Raw genomic sequence first — 19,249 nt, 5'->3', positions numbered from 1 at the left:
CTAATGAGCACTCTATGGTCACTCTTTGGAAACATGGAGCAGCCATAGAAAAACAATAAGAGAAAAAGACGATCATCATAAGACTACCCAACATCAGTTCAAAGGAATAAAGCCACTGACCATGAGAGAAATGAGGAGACACTGAGCAGCACGATGTTCAATATGATGGATATATTATGTAATGTTGACGCAATTATTACTAGTGAAACTTTGCAGCTATGTTCCCCCGATTGAGTGATAACATCAATGTTTGATATTCTGAAAACCAAAAAAAAACGCTCATAAAAAAGGAAGCTGGTGTGGCACACCCTAAGTACCTTTACATTTTTTTTAAAGTGCTCATCATAAACTCTGAGGCCTTCATTTTACAGTTAAGAACAAATACTGTGATAATGCCTTGCAACAGTCAATTCATTTTTGTTATGTTTAGATGGTTGTATATCAGAAAATCGAATTGTAAATATCGAGCCACCAAAATAAGGTTCAGGCGGAATCCAGAGTTTTGCTCTGTGGAATTCCACAGTGTATCCTAGCAAAAAGTGAGAGGGGCCACTTTACCACCACAGGGGTAGGGCACCAAATAGACCTCAGTCAAGACAGAAATCCCCTTTGGGTATCCTAATACGCCAAATCACGTACACTCAGTCATTTACTCAAATCACCAGAACATAACACCACCACCATCAAAGGCCAATGCTTATACAAATATACACATATGTTATTCAATGTTAAAAACCAGTAAATAACAACACAATTAAGCAAATGATGCCCACAATGTTTTTCTAACAAACACACAGTTAATACAGTATTGGGAGAACCTGCAAGAAAAATGGTTTCTAATCAATTCAACAGGCCAATACATCAGACCAAGTTCTTTCTTCTGACATTTGGTTTTCGTACATTAGACTTAATTGTCATACAATAAACTTAACACCATTAGCAAATGTCATCCACAGTAGGCCTGTTATCAAATGGCGTGGACGCGTTTCGGTGGGTATTGTCGCTTAAACACCACATTCTTCAGGACAAAGGATGATATCTCCCAGAACACAATACGAATCTATACATAATCACATGGACAAAGACCTAAAAAGGAATAAAAACATTTTTAGAAAACTATTTAACTATTGATTGGCATTTGCTAGAACAGTATTTATATCCTGGTGATGAACCACACAATCCATTCATACCACACATAACGTCAAGGGGGTCTGACACATATCCCTCCTTTTGTCCTAAAACTTGTGTACACCATCCACACCCCAAATATCCTATTGACATACAAAGTAGGTGATGAACCATACAATCCATAGCGTCACAGGATTTGGACACCCATCACTCCTATTATCCTAAAAAAGTGTGTTTACCATCCACACCACAAACATCAAATTGACATCCAAAGATGGACACTCATGTATCTAAGGAACACATTTTGAAGTACCTGCATTCAATCCCAGAGTTCTGGACTGAGGTACTTCTATATCCACATTCAGAGGGGTTAAAAAACCTCGCTCAGAGTCAGCCACAACTAATGTATTCAGTAAAATTTCTTCAGAAAAATAGAAAAAACCCTTTTGTTTAAATACTCGTCCCTAATACTACATTTGGGTTTCTACCATTATTGGAAAAAACGTAGGAACATTACCTCGCACGCTAGTAACTTTTATTTCATCTGATGAAATGGCTATTGTCCAATAAAAAATATCTGTAAACAAATATATACCGATTTATAGTTTTAATCTCATTGGTTTTAGGGTATTTTACACTGCCATTCAGATGATACTCTAACCATCTTTTTTAATTGTGTGAACAAAAAGAGTAAACAGGCACAGATACGATATCCATTCTCATCTTCCTGATTATTGGGTAAAATCACAAATCATAATTGATCTGCAAGATAAATGAACATTAGATATGAGGCAGTATATCTAAAATTACTGTCTGTTAAGTCAACCTCATCCCTATGTCTATATTACTGTGAAACCTTAGCATGACTTATTCAAAAATTCTTCACTAGCTCCTTCTGTGCCTATTATATCTAACGTCTAAAGGCCAGACTTAGCAACTTTATTTTTATATATAAAAGATCCGCAATAGCCGCCCGTTCTCTTACTGTTCTTTCCTCGTTCTTATTGGAAACTCCAAGGGTGCTCAGCTAAAAATATATTGTATAAAACTTCCTTCAGGTACATTTCAGATGTAATACATCGACTTCTCCCTGTTTCGCTAAAACATAATGAAAACGGCACCACAACGTGCTGCCGTCTGCATAATTATCTAAACGGCACAACAACGCAGTATACGCTGCATAATTATCTAAATCTCCCATAACTCTCGCTCGCAAATTATGGATCAACCCCCTCTCTCCTCATTCAAAGGGGCAGTTCAGGTGTGGTACCTTCGTTTTAAAGAAACGTCCCTACGGACTAATCTTCCCATAAACAGGGCGTTAAAAAGTCTCAAGCTCTTGTTAACCTGCCTAACTTTAAAAGGCGAGTACTCCTCCTTACCTCTTTAGCGTGTCGATAACTCCTACGGGGAGAAAAACGCCTCCGTTATCAGGAATCTTTTTGACAACACCCAAGCGGGAGAATTTAATCCTCCCACATCGCTACACGTGACCCACTATGTCACTCTCGTTAAAGCTAAATAAATCAAAATCTTTGTGAGAAGAGTCGGCCGTCTTATCCTACCACAAAGTGCGGGACTTTCCACAATATTGCTGTTTGAAGGAGCTTCCTTGTTGGATGTTTTTACTTCATAGCATCTATGTAGCGTCCTTATTCCCCCTATCTTTATACAATAAAATCCCTGACCAAACAGCGCACTTTCTACATATTCCTTGGAATTCAATTTCGGCATAATATTGTTAAATCGGTCACTTAAAATAGGGCTAAACTATGTATTAAAATTCAGGGTTAACTTACCCATCAAAATGCCATCGCCCTATGCATAGCCCATATTAGCATGAATGGCCAACCTTGAACAATCAAGGCAGACATCTTAGATTGTCTTTATCGTGAAATGGCCAGTACATATAATGCACTATACCTCAACGCAGATCCCCCTTACAAATCCTTTCTTAACCTTCCATTACACATACCTTCATTTATTTGTCATTATTTCCTCAAATACACAGTCAGAGTATCTCTTTTATTATTATTTTATATTTTTAACTGTCAGTTGTAAGAAAGAATCATAGACCTTAAATCTCATATATTATCTGTGTATTATCTAGTTAGGGCATATGAGGGGTATAATTTATGTGTAATATCAAATGTACAGTACTTTCCATCTTCTAATCTGAACAGACCAATAACTAACACCTTAGGGGAGCTCCTCACCTAACTTCATATTGTTCCTATTAGGCGTTCTCATTGCTCTTTGGAGTTAAGGCCATTTCATACAGTATTTAATTGTGAAATATACCATTGCTCTCTAGTTTTACGTTTGAGTTCCATATTGACGCCTCTCTTACCCAAGAAGATTTTTTCCAGGATAAACCACTTGATATCCGAATCACTATGTCTCATCTCAGTGAAATGGGATACCAGGGGAGCATTCACTTTGTTGGTTCTTATGGCTGAGCGATGTTCTTGAAGCCTAGTGCGTAACTCCCTACTGGTTTCCACTACGTAACCCTTGCCGCAGGGGCAACGTAGGAAATACACTATACTCCTGCTCCTACAGTTGTTGAGCGTTCTAGATACAACCTGGCATCCATTATGTTCTAGGCTTTTGGATTCAATACATAAGGTACAGACATTACAGTTTCCACACCTTGAATTACCAATAGCTGGTCTTCCATCAAGAGTAGTCTGTGAGTTCTGAACACCTTCTCTATAAGTGTGAACCAATTCATTTTTTATATTTCTGTTTTTTTTGAAAGCATAAATTGGTCTTTCTAATTTCGTTTTCTCATCATCATTGACAATATGCCAATTACTATTAATAACATTCTTTATCCTATTACTAAGGTGGGAAAAGTTGCTTACCACCACTACCTTTGTCATATATTTCTTTCTTTGACCTGTTTTGTTCAACATCGCATCTCGATCGTAGAACCTGGCTCGCTTACATGAATGCGATATTAGTTTTTTAGGGTAGCCCCTGTCTATGAATTTCTTTTTTAAGGTCTCAGCATGTTTATAAAAATCCTGTATATCAGAACAGTTTCTTCTTAAACGGAGAAACTGGCTAAAAGGGATATAATCCCTCTGAGATTTGGGATGGAAACTTGAATACTGAAGCAAGGTGTTCTTTGCCATCGGTTTAGTATACAATTTCATCTCCAAAACACCATCCTTATCTTTAATCGAAATGTCTAAAAAATCAACTTTTGACCTACTGTATTGTGAGGTGAATTTGAGGTTAGGGTCTCCATGTTCAACCATAACAGAAACTCTTCTAGCTGCTCTAGGCCGCCATCCCATATAAAGAAGATGTCATCAATGTAGCGGTACCAGCCCGCTACATTTTCATAGAATGGTGTGAGTTCGTTATAAATATGTTTCTTCTCGAACTCCCCTACATAGAGGCATGCTAGACTCGGTGCACAGCTGGCCCCAATGCTAGTCCCCTTCTTCTGCCTAAACAGCTAATCTTTAAACATAAAAATGTTGTTAGTCATCCTCATGCATTCCACTATAAAGTCCTTATTAACTCCCTCCAGGTCTACCTCAGTGAGCGTTCTATGTACTACATCCACAGTCGCTTCCTGGGGGATGTTTGTATAGAGAGACTCAATGTCCAGGGTAACCAGACACTGAGTCTCTCCATTACCCTCTAAGAGTGAAATAATATGTGCTGAATCCCGCACATATGATTTGAGGCCACTCACCAAAGGACGTAAAAATACGTCCACGTATTTGCTTAGTGGTTCCAATAGTGAATTAATACTACTCACGATGGGTCTCGGTGGTGGATTGTCACTATTTTTACGTACCTTAGGTAGGCCATATAGAGGTGGAATTCTAGGTTCTTGGTTCTGTGTTATTTAAAAATGTAAACTCTTCCTTACATATCCAGTTGTTTTCTTTTGCTTCCATAAGGAGGTTCAGACAGTCCTTTGTTAACTTGGTAAGTTTGTTGTGTTGTACAGGTTCATAATGAGTAATTGACTGAGTGTACGTGATTTGGTGTATTAGGATACCCAAAGGGGATTTCTGTCTTGACTGAATTCCACAGTGTGCCAAAAAAATGCTGCACGAATTTGTGGAACTCCGAGCAGGCAGACATGCTTGACTGCCCATTCTGGCTGCTTTTTTATATGTCATTAGCGCAATGTGTGCTTCTGTGCTGAAAAATCAGCTCGAACAGCACCAAGTGTTTCTCATGGGCACAGCCATTTTGTTTTATTTGTTTTCTGCTCTCTACATGGCTCTGGGCCTGTACCCATTTCAATCCTTCCCCGCCCTACTCATCCACCCCTCATTTGCCTTTTTTTAATCAGTGTGTGTCTTAGGGGCTCATTAGAATGGCAGGCGGAGGCACAACCGCGGTCCTGGCGGTGGCTGAAAATGTATTTTTCCACACTCCAGCAGCAGTCATCGCGTCCGCCATATTACAATGGGCAAACATAGCCCATTTCCTGTCCGTCGTGGTGCGACGTGAACCGCCATAAATATGCACCCGCCACTGTGGCGATGGGAGCCAATAGAGAACCACCGCCGTGCGGAATGACTTCCCACCCGCCGTACAAATCAGGATGCCCCAAACAGCCCGTCACACCGCAGCGGAGAAACCACCCAACCAGAGACGACGGAAGCACGACAGCGGAGCGCAAAACCATACTCCCGGTCGCCTCCAGCCGGTCCCGACAACAATGGATCCAGCTCTACAAGCCTTTCCGGTGCTGTACCTCCTCCACTACCTGCAAGTAATGCACCGTCGCGGACAAAGCCCAGGTACACAATTACCCAACTCCGCACACAACCACAACACACAACTCCTGTGCTGACATACGGTTCCTGTCCATATCAGACACTCTGGTGGGGACAGGAACACATCCCCAAGTGTACCCACACATGTCCTACCTTAAAGAAAATCACCCTTCCGCATCCGGGTCACCCATCAACCGCGTAATCACTGCAATGTCCTGGTCACGTCACCGCAGCGGTGCAGACATGGGAAAACCTGAGCACAATGTAGTAGGCAGGTCCGGCGCCAGGCATGGGCGGTCCACAAAGATTTACAGGGCCCCACCTCCACCCTTCACACACTACACTCCCCACACCCATTTGGGGATATGCTGTGTGCTCCTCCTGTGCCCCCCTGTACAATTCATCTTCCAGGTGTAGCCATACCCTGCACCTCACACACCAAACAACCAGGGAGCCTGTCTTAAAAGGTGGGGGTGAAGAGGAACACCCTGCACAGAAGCTCTGGGGCAGGGCATCCCTCCTCCTCCCACTTCCTTCCACTCATGTCAAGCAAACTGAGTCTAATCACAAAATGAAGACTCACACTGCATATGAACATCCACTGAACTGTCCACACTGCCTGTCAAGTCACTCAGACACACCCCACACTGACACACAGCCACATACAAATTCCAGATGCCAGCAGCAATGGAGGACAATAAATGGGCTAGCCAAAAGTGAAGTGGACAGTGCTGGAAGGCCATGGAGCAAGCCACAAAGCATGTTTACATCACATGCAAGAGAAGAAACATATCACACCACTCTTAGGCCATCAAATCATACACGGGTGGCACAGTGAGTGAAATTAAACCAAAGTGACCTCCATGCAACAACTCTGGGAGACACCACGGCAAGCCATGCATAGGCACAGGAATGATAGGAAGTGTCTGAAGTCAAGCAGTGATCAGCCACACATCTGTGTTAACTTACTTGACATGTGTATGTCATCAACACAACACACATGGCTCATTGTCACACTCTCTGACTGTCATACCCAAGTTGGACCTTCACACATACCCCTCCTTTACCCACCTCACACCTGCAGCACTCAACACCAGTGTTAAACACACAGAATGGTGAAAATGATGTCCTGTGAGTTCACTGACAACCAATCACACTCCCTGGGTTGCATCCACAAACATCACACACACACTCAGGGATGCCTAAACCAATGCTGGCACAAAAACAATAGCCATACACAAACCTCACAAACAACACACACAGAAGTACAACAAGCCCACATATGGCCACCCAAACATTGGAAAGGCAATGGGACCCCAGACAGAACAGGAGTACACAACATAGGCACGCAGGACCAATGCATAGACACCATAACCCAACACAAACAAGAATTGCGTCATCTCAAAACAATCATGAACACAAACTGGGATCAATGGGACAATAAGCTAACACAGACAGAGACACCACACCACCCATCAAGTCAACATGGTGTCATAGTGTTCCACAAGCATGCACATGCACAATCCTGACAAGTGACAGGTCAAATATAGGAGGACCTATCACCATTGTGCACTCAAAACAAGCCCAGTAACAAGAATACACCTTGCTGCATGTGACAGACACACAAGTAATGCACACTACACTTGCAACACAAATCACAATGTATCACAATGCACAAACTACTCACACACAATGTCATGCAAATAGAACATCACACACACAGAGCATCTGTCAGCAGAAAGAGCCAACACAGGCAAAACACTGCATACATCCACAACAAAAACACAACAGAGGCACGTGCCAATGCATCACATAGCAAACTCAGCTGGACATCAGGGGGATGCACACCAGGCAAGTACAAGGCAACATACACTGACATCACTGCTTGAAGGCAAAGCAGTGTGTACACACCAACCAAATCAGTAGCACACACATCTCAGTGCCACAACATGTACTCCCACAACACAAATCAGCACAGCACACAGACAACATCACACTCAGGAACGGTAGCAGTACCTCAGCAAACACACATACAGCTTACCCAACACCCACAGATGCACAACTCAGGGACACCCAGGTGCAAACAACATGACCAGAGGACTGTTCTGCACAAACATTTGCACTGCACATGAGCAACCATGACTGCAAACCAGTACAAGCAAATCACACATAACTAATTGGGAAACTGTCCTGAGTGGCACATTGGTCCTGTGCATAGATCAGCACCACAAAGCACAGTGTAACAAATTAAGTGGTGGGGAGTCTCATGTCACCTACCCAAGGGGTAAGTGACATGAGATTGAAGTGGTGTGTACGTCAGTAATGGACAGGTCAGGAGTGTACTGTACACAAACACATAGAGGAGTCACTCACAGTGGGTAGGCATCAGAAGCACAGATAGGGGATGGTATGACTGCACATTCCACATACCATACTGGAGCCACAAATGGGTCAAGTGACAGCAATGCATGAGACAACTAACAAATAATGTCAGTGTGGCTCAGCAGGTCTGCACAGTGAGCACAAGCAGTAACAAGACACATGGCTGATCAACAAAACACAACACAGACTTGGCAGTCACACACTCTGCATACTCACAACTGGCAGCAGCCCGTTAACCTTGTTGTTGTTTGTGCCCTGACTGCTGCCCTGCTGCCCTGTTTGCCACATCACTTCCCAGGAAGGTGAGAGGAGGGAGAGAAACTACAGCCTCCAGGAGTCCCCAGGAGCCTCTGAGCGGGGCGCAAAGCCACACACATCACACTTTCGTGCCAGGAGGTGCTATAACTGCGTCCGAGGCTCCCGCAGCGTGGCACGCACACGGGTGTGCCCGGGCCAAGGGCGGGCCCGTCCGAGGCCGGATATGGCTGGGCTGGGCCTACTCTCTTGGTCCCTCATTGGAAATTCACTCAAACAGAGCCCAGCTGTCAGATTCATTGTTGAGCCCTGTCTCTGTCCCACTCCAGTTATGTGCCTCTGTGGTGCCTTCAGCGGCTGAGGAGAAGGTAGGACAGAGTCCAGTTGTGTATTGCTCATACTGGCGCCGGTACTATTAACACAGAGTGTGCGGGAGCCTGTGTGTAGAGTGTTCGTTTTGTGCCTTTAATATTCTACATAACAACAGTTCACCCCCCACCCCTGCCGCTCTCCCCTGTTGTCATAGTAAGTGATAAGCGGGGCAAGGAAGCATCCTTAAGTCAAGGGAACACGGTGTTAACCTCCAGCAAGCAACCGGAAACACCAAAAGCAACCAGGCAGGGGAATTTATTCTTTGCTGAGATGGGCGGTTCAGTGACAGGTACGGGAACCAAAAGGAAATCTCAAATAATAGGGGCTAAGGCCAAGAGATCAAAACCCAACCTGCCCCCAACAACCACAGCATCTCTCCAAATACCGCCTAGATCGGATCTGATGGGTGCACTGGAATCTTTCCAGTAAATGATGACGAACTTGCTGGACTCTAAATTGGGCCTAATAATCCATCGTCTGTCAGCGAACGCGAAAAAAGTTTATTGGACCACAAATGCTGTGTTTCACCCTCACAATTGGGGGGGTTAACTGTCCAACCAGGACAAAGTACTTTATTGGAGCCCATTTCCCTGGCCAGTCAGTCGAAAAACACCAGGGGACAGTCACAGTTACAGCTACATCTACAGCCACAGACATAGTCATTGGTGGGGCAAGTAACTTTAAGCCAGGTAACATCTACACCAGGAGGAAGCCAAAGCCAAAACCATAACAGGGCAATACTGCCCATGCAGTCTCGGGTTCTAGAAGAGAACCAATTAACAGGCAGTCCGACTCAGGGGGGAAAGGATGTCCATTTGCAGCGTCCACCGGTTATCCATCTGCCAGCAGAAGTTACCCCCTATGTAGTGGTGCTGCGGAACGTGCCAACCCTCTCACAGGGTTTAAAGGGGGACTTTCTCCAGTTAAAGAACAAAGGTCTACACCGGTTATCGCAACACTGGGATTAAGGGTGGAGAAAAATATCAACATTGTGTGAAGAGTTAGCTGGATAGGCAGTTTCCGTAAATCATGTATGGGGAACTGTGTTATTGTAAATTTTAACAGACCGTATATAGCAGAAAGGATTTTGCTTAGGGACCCACATTCTGATCCTTCTGGTTTTAAGTCAACTATTGTGGCTTTACCGCTTGGATATTTCTATAAAACAGATTTACCAGGGTATAATCGTATGAACACTAATAATGCGGTCCCATTTGATGGTCTGTTACAGAGAATCCCATCTGTTAGGAATGTGTATTCAAATCTGCCCCCACCCACAGCTTATTTAAATCAGATGCCTATATGTCGACAGAATTTTGGTCCCCCACCCTTGGAGTTGTCTAATAGGTTTACCCCACTGGGCATGATGGATGCTTGTGATTGCCTCACTAGTTCTCCTCCGACGGATCCAGAGATCCTGTTGACCCAGAAGGATTCCCCAGTGCATAGCAAGGGGGGCTTATGTGTACATGACAACAATGTAATATCTTGGAATATTGCAAGTCTGGCTAATAAGTTCTCTGACCCTATATGGACGGCATTTGTGAAACAATTCTGTGTGATTTGCCTGCAGGAAACATTTTTAGCGGATTGTAGTTTATTTTTGGAGGGGTTATAAGTCTTTTTATGTTCCAGTCTTCCCTTCTACGGCTGGTAGACCAAAGGGCGGTCTCGTTATTTATATCTCCTTGGCGGTAGAATGCCAGATTGAGGTTTGGCCCTCGGCTAGCCCATGTTTACAGTCTCTGGTCTTAGGAAGGAGGGCTAATAAAATGGATCTCATACATTTTTATAACTCTACATCATGTCTCTCTGATGGGTGTAATATCACACTGTTGGGGTCTTTCCTAAGGCAACGCTGCACTGCTGAACTACAAAATGTTATGATTACTGGGGATTTCAACATACACCCCTGCAGAGACTCAAGGACAAGAAGTTCAGCTGACCTAGGATGTCCACGGGTGAGGGGGATCCATTTTGAAGACTCTGCTCAGGGGGACGTCTTAAATAACCTTCTACACAAATTTGACTCTTATGTCATTAACTGATCCGTGTAGCAAGGCACAAGTGCCTTCTTTTAAAGGGAGAGGTAGTGGTACATTTATAGATTTTTTTTTAATTTAATCCTCCCTACAATCTCTATTTCAGGGTTTTATCATACAGGAAAGTGTCTATAGTGACCACAACCCTCTCTGCGTCAAAATTTGTGGACCCTTATTGATAAATAAAAAAGGCGTTGAGCTAAAAGGGATGATAAGTCCAACAGATGGTAGAAGACAGCTAAGGTGGACACAGATTTTTCCAGACGTTTTTTATAAATCCGTAAAAGAAACCTGTGCCAGTGAATTAGCTTTGTGAACTTCGCCGTGCACATCCCTGGGGGAGGTTATTAGCACCTTTAATATTATCTCTACTAGAGTAGGAGAACTTTTTAGAACAGCTACACAGACCCCTAGATGGTTTGATTCGTTCTGTTCGCTGGCGGCAAGAAAGCTGCAGGAAGCCCTTGCGGGGAGCCCTAGAAACCAGATCCTAGTTAGAGCGTGCCACAAAGATTATAAATTGAAATTGGCAAAACGCAAATCCTTCCTGAAGGAGGAAGCATGGAGGAAGTTCACAGAGGCAAGTACCCTGAGGAACAGCTCTAGGTTTTGGAGCCTTGTTAACAGACCATTTTTAGAGTACAACGAAGGTAAGGAATCAGGTGCACATATTACCGAGGATGAATGGGTACTCCATTTTAAAACCATGTTTGAGAGCCCATCCGAGCAAACCCATCAGTCAGGTCGAGAGGTAGATGCCTCTGTACTAACATTTGCTCTGGGGGAGGTTGAGGGGGCTATCATGAGGTTAACAAGTAACAAAGCGCCGGGACCTGATGGCATCCCTCCGGACCCATCCTTTTGGGCACCAGTCCTTGTTGCCATAAATAATGCAGCAGCCCGAGTCCTGGGCTACCTCGATCATAGTGCTGGTTTTTTAAAAAGGTGATTGTGACAGTACACACTGTTACAGGCTGATCTCGCTGCTGGACTCAGTGGTTAAGGTGGTGGGCCGTGTGTTACTTAACAGACTGACCACCTGGGCGGAGGCACATGATATACTTTCAGACATACAGTATGGGTTCCGCGCAGGTCGTTCAACCGTGACCCAATGCCTAAACCTAACCATGATACTTAATAAATACACGGTTGCACATTCTGGTACCATTTTTTAACCTTCATGGACCTGTGTTCCGCGTTTGACCGCGTGAACAGGACAAAGCTGTGGCGGTCCATGAAGGATATTGGGGTTGACAGTAACCGTCCACTTCTTGGAAGATCTTCACCGGTCTACCAAGGCCAATGTTGGATTTTCACAGGACCTTCGTGTGTCACGGAATTTTGATATAAAAAGAGGTGTACGCCAAGGATCCATTTAGGCCCCCTTTTTGTTTAATCTTTATAGTAATGGTTTAGACAAAGCCCTTTTATCAACAGGGGTAGATTATCCGCATGCAGGGCGACGAGGTCTCCCTGTATTACTCTACGCGGATGACGCAGTTCTCATATACAGGATTGCAAGGGGGCTTCAAACCCTGCTTCACGCCTTTTCCGACTTCATGTCAGAACGCGACTTATCCATTAACAACTAAAAATCCTACGTAATGCAAGTGGGGACACGCCCAAAAAAATGCTTTCAATTCAGGATAGGTCTTGCCAAGGTACCCCGCACAGATGTCTTTTCATATTTAGGGGTCATACTGGATGATCGAATTACTTGGGGGCCGCTCAAAAAAAAAAGAAAGAAGGGGGATTTGGTGCAGGTGAATGCGGCCATTTTTTATTTTGCCTTCCTCACCACAAACACCCCTCCCCGTTAAGATGACTACCTACCTATTAGGTGAAGGTGAGCAATGCAATGGCTGCCACATGATACTGGCTGGGGGGAGTGCTCCATCCTGCTCAGCTGTGGGACAAGGGGGCCTGGTGGAAATTGTAGTGCTGGCTTTCCACCCACAAACACCCCTCCCTGTTAAGATGGCTACCTACCTGTACGTTTGAAGAGAGCAACGCAATGGCTGCCACATGGTTCTGGGTGTGGGGAGTGTTCCAACCTGCTCAGCTGTGGGACTAGGGGGCCTGGTGGGAGTAGTAGTGCTGGCTTCCTCACCACAACCCCCTCCCTGTGAAGATGGCTACCTACCTGTAAGTTTGTGTGGTGGAATACAATGGCTGCCACATGCTTCTGGGTGGGGTGGGGTGCTCCATCTTGCTGAGCTCTGGGACAAGGGGGCCTGGTGGGAGTAGTAGTGCAGTCTTCCCACCCACAAACACCCCTTCCTGTTAAGATGGCTACCTACTTGTTAGGTGAAGGTGAGCAATGCAATGGCTGCCACATGGCTCCCTGTTAAGATGGCTACCTACCTGTAAGTTTGATGTGATTAATAGAATGGCTGCCACATGGTTCTGGGTGATAGGTTTGCTCCATCCTGCTCAGCTGTGGGATAAGGGTGCCTGGTGAGAGTTGGAGTGCTGGCTGCCTATCCACAGACACCCTTCCCTGTTAAGATGGCTGGCTCCCTGTGGAGCAGAGGAAGGGAATGGTTACACATGGCTCTTGGGTGGGGGGAGTGTTCCATCCTGCTCAGCGGTGGGACAGAGGGCCTGGTGGGAGTTGTAGTGTTGGCTGCCTGTACACATGCTACCCAGGGAACATTGCTAGCTATCTTTGGGGTGAATCGGAGGGTGTGAATGTTGGATCTGTGAGACATGGGTTGGGGAGTGTGTGGTGCACATTAATGCATTTGGGCCTAGGAGGTGTATCTTTGTAGTTGTGCAAGACAGTACATAGCAGTGTGATGGTAGACATTTGTTTGTACTTACAAGCCCCCCTTCCCCCGCTATTCCTGTGAGACTCTCTGGATGCAGTATGGCAACCACCTTCTCCTTATACACAAACGTAAGCAGGAAGGGTTTCCAAACTTACAGGGGGGCCGAGAGGAACTAATGAGGGGAGTGCACCCTCCCGTGTCTACACACTGTTTTACCAAAAGTACTCCCCACTGTCAACTCGCAACAGAGTTGCTGAATGCATTTGAACAATCCTAGAGCTCTAAAGGTATGAAGGTCCCTACTTGAAGTCAAAAAGGACCACCACTATTGAGTGGGGAAGGAGGCAACTCCTTTTGTTTTATATTCCCTCACGCACCCTAGTGGTGTCATGCTTCATCATTGGGACACCTCGACGCCTAGAAGTCGAGGTGGGCTCGACCATTTTTCAGGGAGCTCTTAGGAAGATGTTTTGGCCAGGTGGATAAAGATTAAAAGCCCAGCAGCAGATCCCAGTTTCCCTTTTATTCTTGGACCTGCTGGGGGTAATAATAAAATAAAAGTAAAGGGTCAATGGGGATATTATGGTCCTAAGACCCTATAGCCAACATGTTTCAGTCCTATTAAGCCCCATGAAGGGTGCTGGACTTTCTTCAGGGCGGGAATGAGCGCCCCCTGGTATAGGTAGTGAAGGGAATTTCCCTATACTACTAGTTATAAGGGCAACTAACGCTCCTTTTTAATTTCCGTAGACTAATTAGTCTCACATATCACTCCATCTATGTAGAGAAAGGAAAGAAAAAAGAAAAGACCACACATTTGTATATGAAGATCTAGGTATGTTCATCTCTACAGGCGTTCGTCTTTACTCAATAGTGGTGAAAAATACTCCACCAGACATACAGAGGTGGCGGGTGAAAAATCATACTTAGTTTATTACGCGCTCGTGTCTGTGTAATGCCCGTCTTGGTGGCGGCCCTACGCCGCATCCTATCACCTTTCGTTCTTAGGTGTGTGTCTATCCATATTGATCCTACACCCGTGTCATTCCCACGTGGTCAACACTACTGCTTTCAAATAATCGCCGTAATTTCTTTAAAAGTCACGATAACGTATATGCATGCCCACCTTTCACGCTCATGCATACGTATATCCATTTCATATATTCATTCTTACCCCATTCTGGGAGGGGTATCGACTCCAAGTGGAGAACCAGCTCTTACGGGTGAAAAAACATACACAGAGACAAACACACGAAAACATAAACATAGAACAGGGGCAGGACCCTTGATGGCGTGAGTAATGATGGAACTGTACTACGGACATAAGGTATGAGGTGTAAGCTGGCCCATTTTGGGATCCAGCATTAAGCACAGTTCTCACGGATACTGTTCTATGTTTATGTTTTCGTGTGTTTGTCTCTGTGTATGTTTTTTCACCTGGTTTGGTTCCCCTCCATAACTATGGGACAACGACTCGGATTACGTGAATCTTGTGATTTTGCTGATTAATCGCCTACGAACAAGCAGTGTCTGACTACAGGGCTACCCCAATAAGAGCTGGTTCTCCACTTGGAGTCGATACCCCTCCCAGAATGGGGTAAGAATGAATGTATGAAATGGATATACGTATGCATGAGCGTGAAAGGTGAGCATGCATATACGTTATCGTGACTTTTACAGAAATTACGGCGATTATTTTAAAGCAGTAGTGTTGACCACGTGGGAATGACACGGGTGTAGGATCAATATGGATAGACACACACCTAAGAACGAAAGGTGATAGGATGCGGCGTAGGGCCGCCATTACACAGACACGAGCGCGTGATAAACTAAGTATGATTTTTCACCCGCCACCTCTGTATGTCTGGTGGAGTATTTTTCACCACTATTGAGTAAAGACGAACGCCTGTAGAGATGAACATACCTAGATCTCCATATACAAATGTGTGGTCTTTTCTTTTTTCTTTCCTTTCTCTACATAGATGGAGTGATATGTGAGACTAATTAGTCTACGGAAATTAATAAGGAGCGTTAGTTGCCCTTATATCTAGTAGTGTAGGGAAATTCCCTTCACTACCTATACCAGGGGGCACTCATTCCCACCCTGAAGAAAGTCCAGCACCCTTCATGGGGCTTAATAGGACTGAAACATGTTGGCTATCGGGTCTTAGGACCATAATATCCCCATTGACCCTTTACTTTTATTTTATTATTACCCCCAGCAGGTCCAAGAATAAAAGGGAAACTGGGATCTGCTGCTGGGCTTTTAATATTTATCCCCCTGGCCAAAACATCTTCCTAAGAGCTCCCTGAAAAATGGTCGAGCCCACCTCGACTTCTAGGCGTCGAGGTGTCCCAATGATGAAGCATGACACCACTAGGGTGCGTGAGGGAATATAAAACAAAAGAAGTTGCCTCCTTACCCACTCAATAGTGGTGGTCCTTTTTGACTTCACGTAGGGACCTTCATACCTTTAGAGCTCTAGAATTGTTCAAATGCATTCAGCAACTCTGTTGCGAGTTGACAGTGGGGAGTACTTTTGGTAAAACAACCACCTTCTCCTCCCATGCAGTGAATGTTCTTGGTTGAATGGGAGGGCCACCGCCAGTCATCTGAACCAGTTGACGGTTCTTGTTGTTCCTCTCTTTCACTTGTCTCTTGACTTGAGTTCATGCCACCACTCATGATCTCCCTCTTTGTGAGCAGGGTGTTCCCTACTGCATTGACTTTGCTGACTATCCTTTACCACATTTGTGTTCTGGTGGCTAATGGTGTCTGTTGGGCCAGGTTACCAAACAATCATGGTTCTTCTCTGATTACCTCATCTACCATGACTGACAACTCATTGTCAGTGAATTTGGGTATTTCTTTCTGTGCCATGGTGTGTTATGTGCAAATGTGTTAAAGGTGCAGGTGTGAGAGTGGTGGTGGTGATGTAAGTGGTGTGTGTGTGTGTTGTTGTGCTGGTGAGATGTGTGGTGGTTTGCCTCTCCTTTGTACTGTAGGGTTAGTTCCTTCAGGAGTGGAGTATTGCAAAGGAATCTGGTCAGGGAAGGGGCTGGTTTTATATTCGGCTATGTGGGTGTGTCAAAATGAAGTACTGCTGTCAGGTGTGTTGTGTGGGTTGTCCTGGGATTTGTATTTTTTTAGTTGCCATGCGGATGTGTCATTGCAGTGTGTTAGGTGTTTTTGGGGGGCTGAGCAAGTTTGATCTGTACACTTGGTGGCCTTGTGTGCTTTTTTTGTCGACCGCCATAATTGTTCCAGAGCTGCCGCGGCGGTGGGTATGCAACAGCCCTTCCGCCGGCTTTCCTATTAATCACTGTGTGCGATCACAGCGGTCGGAAACAGCGGATAGTTCCGCTGTCTCCTCAATGGTATCCTAATTGTGCGTGCGGTCAATCCACTGGCCTTGTGGCTGTTTTGGCTTTTCCCGCCGTGAATCCGACGGCCGCGGACGATTTTCACCTGCTCCGCCCGCTACCGGCGGTCTTTTGTGGCAACGTTCAGCTGCAGCCGATTATTTCTGGCTGTTGATCCTAATTAGATCGCTAGTTTTGCCGCGGTATGTGCGGACGGTTCATTTCCGCTACCACGGCAGTCGGAATGGTTTTTAACCGCCATCTTAATAGACCCCTTAGTGTTTTTGTGTATTTTGTTGTTTTTTTTATTACTTTTTCTATTTTTTTTCCACCCCCATCTCCATGTTGCAGCACCAGGGAGCAAGCGGTGGCACTGGTGTTGCTTCTGCAAGCCTCACACTGTGTGGTTGGTGGCGATGCCAAGGTGGTGCAGCCCCACCCCATTTTTTCTGAGGCAGTGGTGGCAGCACTTATTTTGTGGTGCAGCGCCACCTCCTCTCCATGCTGGCAGCAGGAGGCAGGCTTGAGAGGGGGTATGCCCTGCAAAAGGTTTGGCTGCTGTGGGGGAGAATGCGCTGGTGTTTACATCGGCACAGTTGGGTGCAGCGCAAGGAGCAGCAGCTGACGCACTGTCTGGGTGGATATAATTGACCGCAAACAGGACCTGCTCAACCTGAGGCATGTTGAGGTTGCAACACTGGGTGAGAAATTATTTATTGTTTCTGTTCTAAAATGCTGAAAAAAACTCAAATACCATGCTGCTCACAAACATAACGTTATGAATATTGTGTGATCCAGCTTGAGCTAGACAAGTGCTCAGAGCTACCTAATCGTACTTGTCAGCACCTGTTTGTGCTGATTTTTTAAGTAGTCATGCGTACTCCTCTGTCCTGCCACTAAGATAGTGGTAGTAATGTCAGTGAGTTAGCAGTCTCTGTGCCTCTCCCTATGTAGCTGATACAGTCCCAATCTCCCAGTGATGTGATATGAGAGGGAGTCTGAGTTGGCCCATCCAAGGGAGTTAAGAAGCAAACATCATTCATTGCAATACATTAGTAGTTCTAAATGCATTTTAGGTTTAGAAAATTAAGAATAGGTCTTCGATTTAAGAAATTAGGAATAGGTCTACTAAATACTACTAATACTATACGCGATCTGATTTAGAAAAGTACAATGCTACTGTGTTTGCCTGTCAAAATATTTTTGGGGAGATTACCTGTACCACTAATGTATCCTTTTATCTTCTTTATTTCTTACATTAGAACCCAAGGGCATCATCCAAGGTGGGTGAAGGAGGGGCTGCCACTACCAGTGCTGCTGTGCATGGAACCAAAACCACCTGCACCAAAGCTGATGGTCCTGCTGGCTCAAGCAAGTCCTGCTATTATTCATTTCCCTAACTTGTGCCTCTCCCCACTATTAGAATAATTTTAATTTTGCTTAGTTTATTTTTTTCATACTGTCTCCTTTTATTTCAAATCCTCTATCTAATGTTTGTTAAATTCTTGTTATCCCTACATTATACTATTTTCCTAAACTTCATATTTCAGCAGCAAACTTTATCCTGTCTGTACTGGTCTGTAGCTTTCTTCTGCTTTGTTAGCAAGCTTTCTGTCTCTCCTTATATATCTTGTGGTACTGTAAGACTAAGAGAACAGATTTTTGGTACTCTACTGAGAAGATTGCAGGCCCAAGTAAGCTAGAATTATTAATCACCACACATGTTTGTTGATAAGACTTTCTTTTTCTTGCTCATGATCAAACAGGTAAAATGAGAGAGTGGCCTTGGTCACGGTGGACCCCCCCACCAATGATGTTGTGCTATAATTCAACCAGTGGGCTGAAAGTGGAGGAGGCAGTTGGAGGGGTAGTCCCAGCGGCAGCAGGGATGATTGGTAGCAAGTCACAGTGCTTGCTTATTAACAAATTAAGTATACTCACTGCATTTGTTCTGTGAGGCAGATATCCCACCCATCATCATTCTTCACCTCCCTGTCCATATCATTTCGCCACCCGGGACGTGGCCTAATATTAGCATGTTTCATTTTGGCGCTGCAGTGTTGTCTATGCAAAGTGTGTCAGATTTAGTAAATGCAGCATCTACAAAGTTTTCAAGGCATTACTAACCAAAAATCAGGGTTCACTTAGTCACCTTCTACTAGTACTTTACTCTTTATTCTTT

General features: G+C 44.7%; 1 long non-coding RNA gene across 1 annotated transcript in view; it reads left to right on the top strand.

The window, feature by feature from the left end:
- The window catches only part of LOC146796593 (uncharacterized), a 131,056-nt gene extending 112,618 nt beyond the window's left edge, over window positions 1–18,438 (top strand). Inside the window, exon 3 of the long non-coding RNA XR_014969941.1 lies at window positions 18,330–18,438. This is a non-coding gene — a long non-coding RNA (uncharacterized LOC146796593). The remainder of the gene's footprint in view (window positions 1–18,329) is intronic.
- Window positions 18,439–19,249: the final 811 nt, after the last annotated feature.

The sequence above is a fragment of the Triturus cristatus genome, chromosome 10 (genome assembly GCF_964204655.1).
Source record: "Triturus cristatus chromosome 10, aTriCri1.1, whole genome shotgun sequence".
Lineage (NCBI taxonomy): Eukaryota > Metazoa > Chordata > Amphibia > Caudata > Salamandridae > Triturus > Triturus cristatus.
This window is presented reverse-complemented; position numbering and strand designations above follow the sequence as displayed.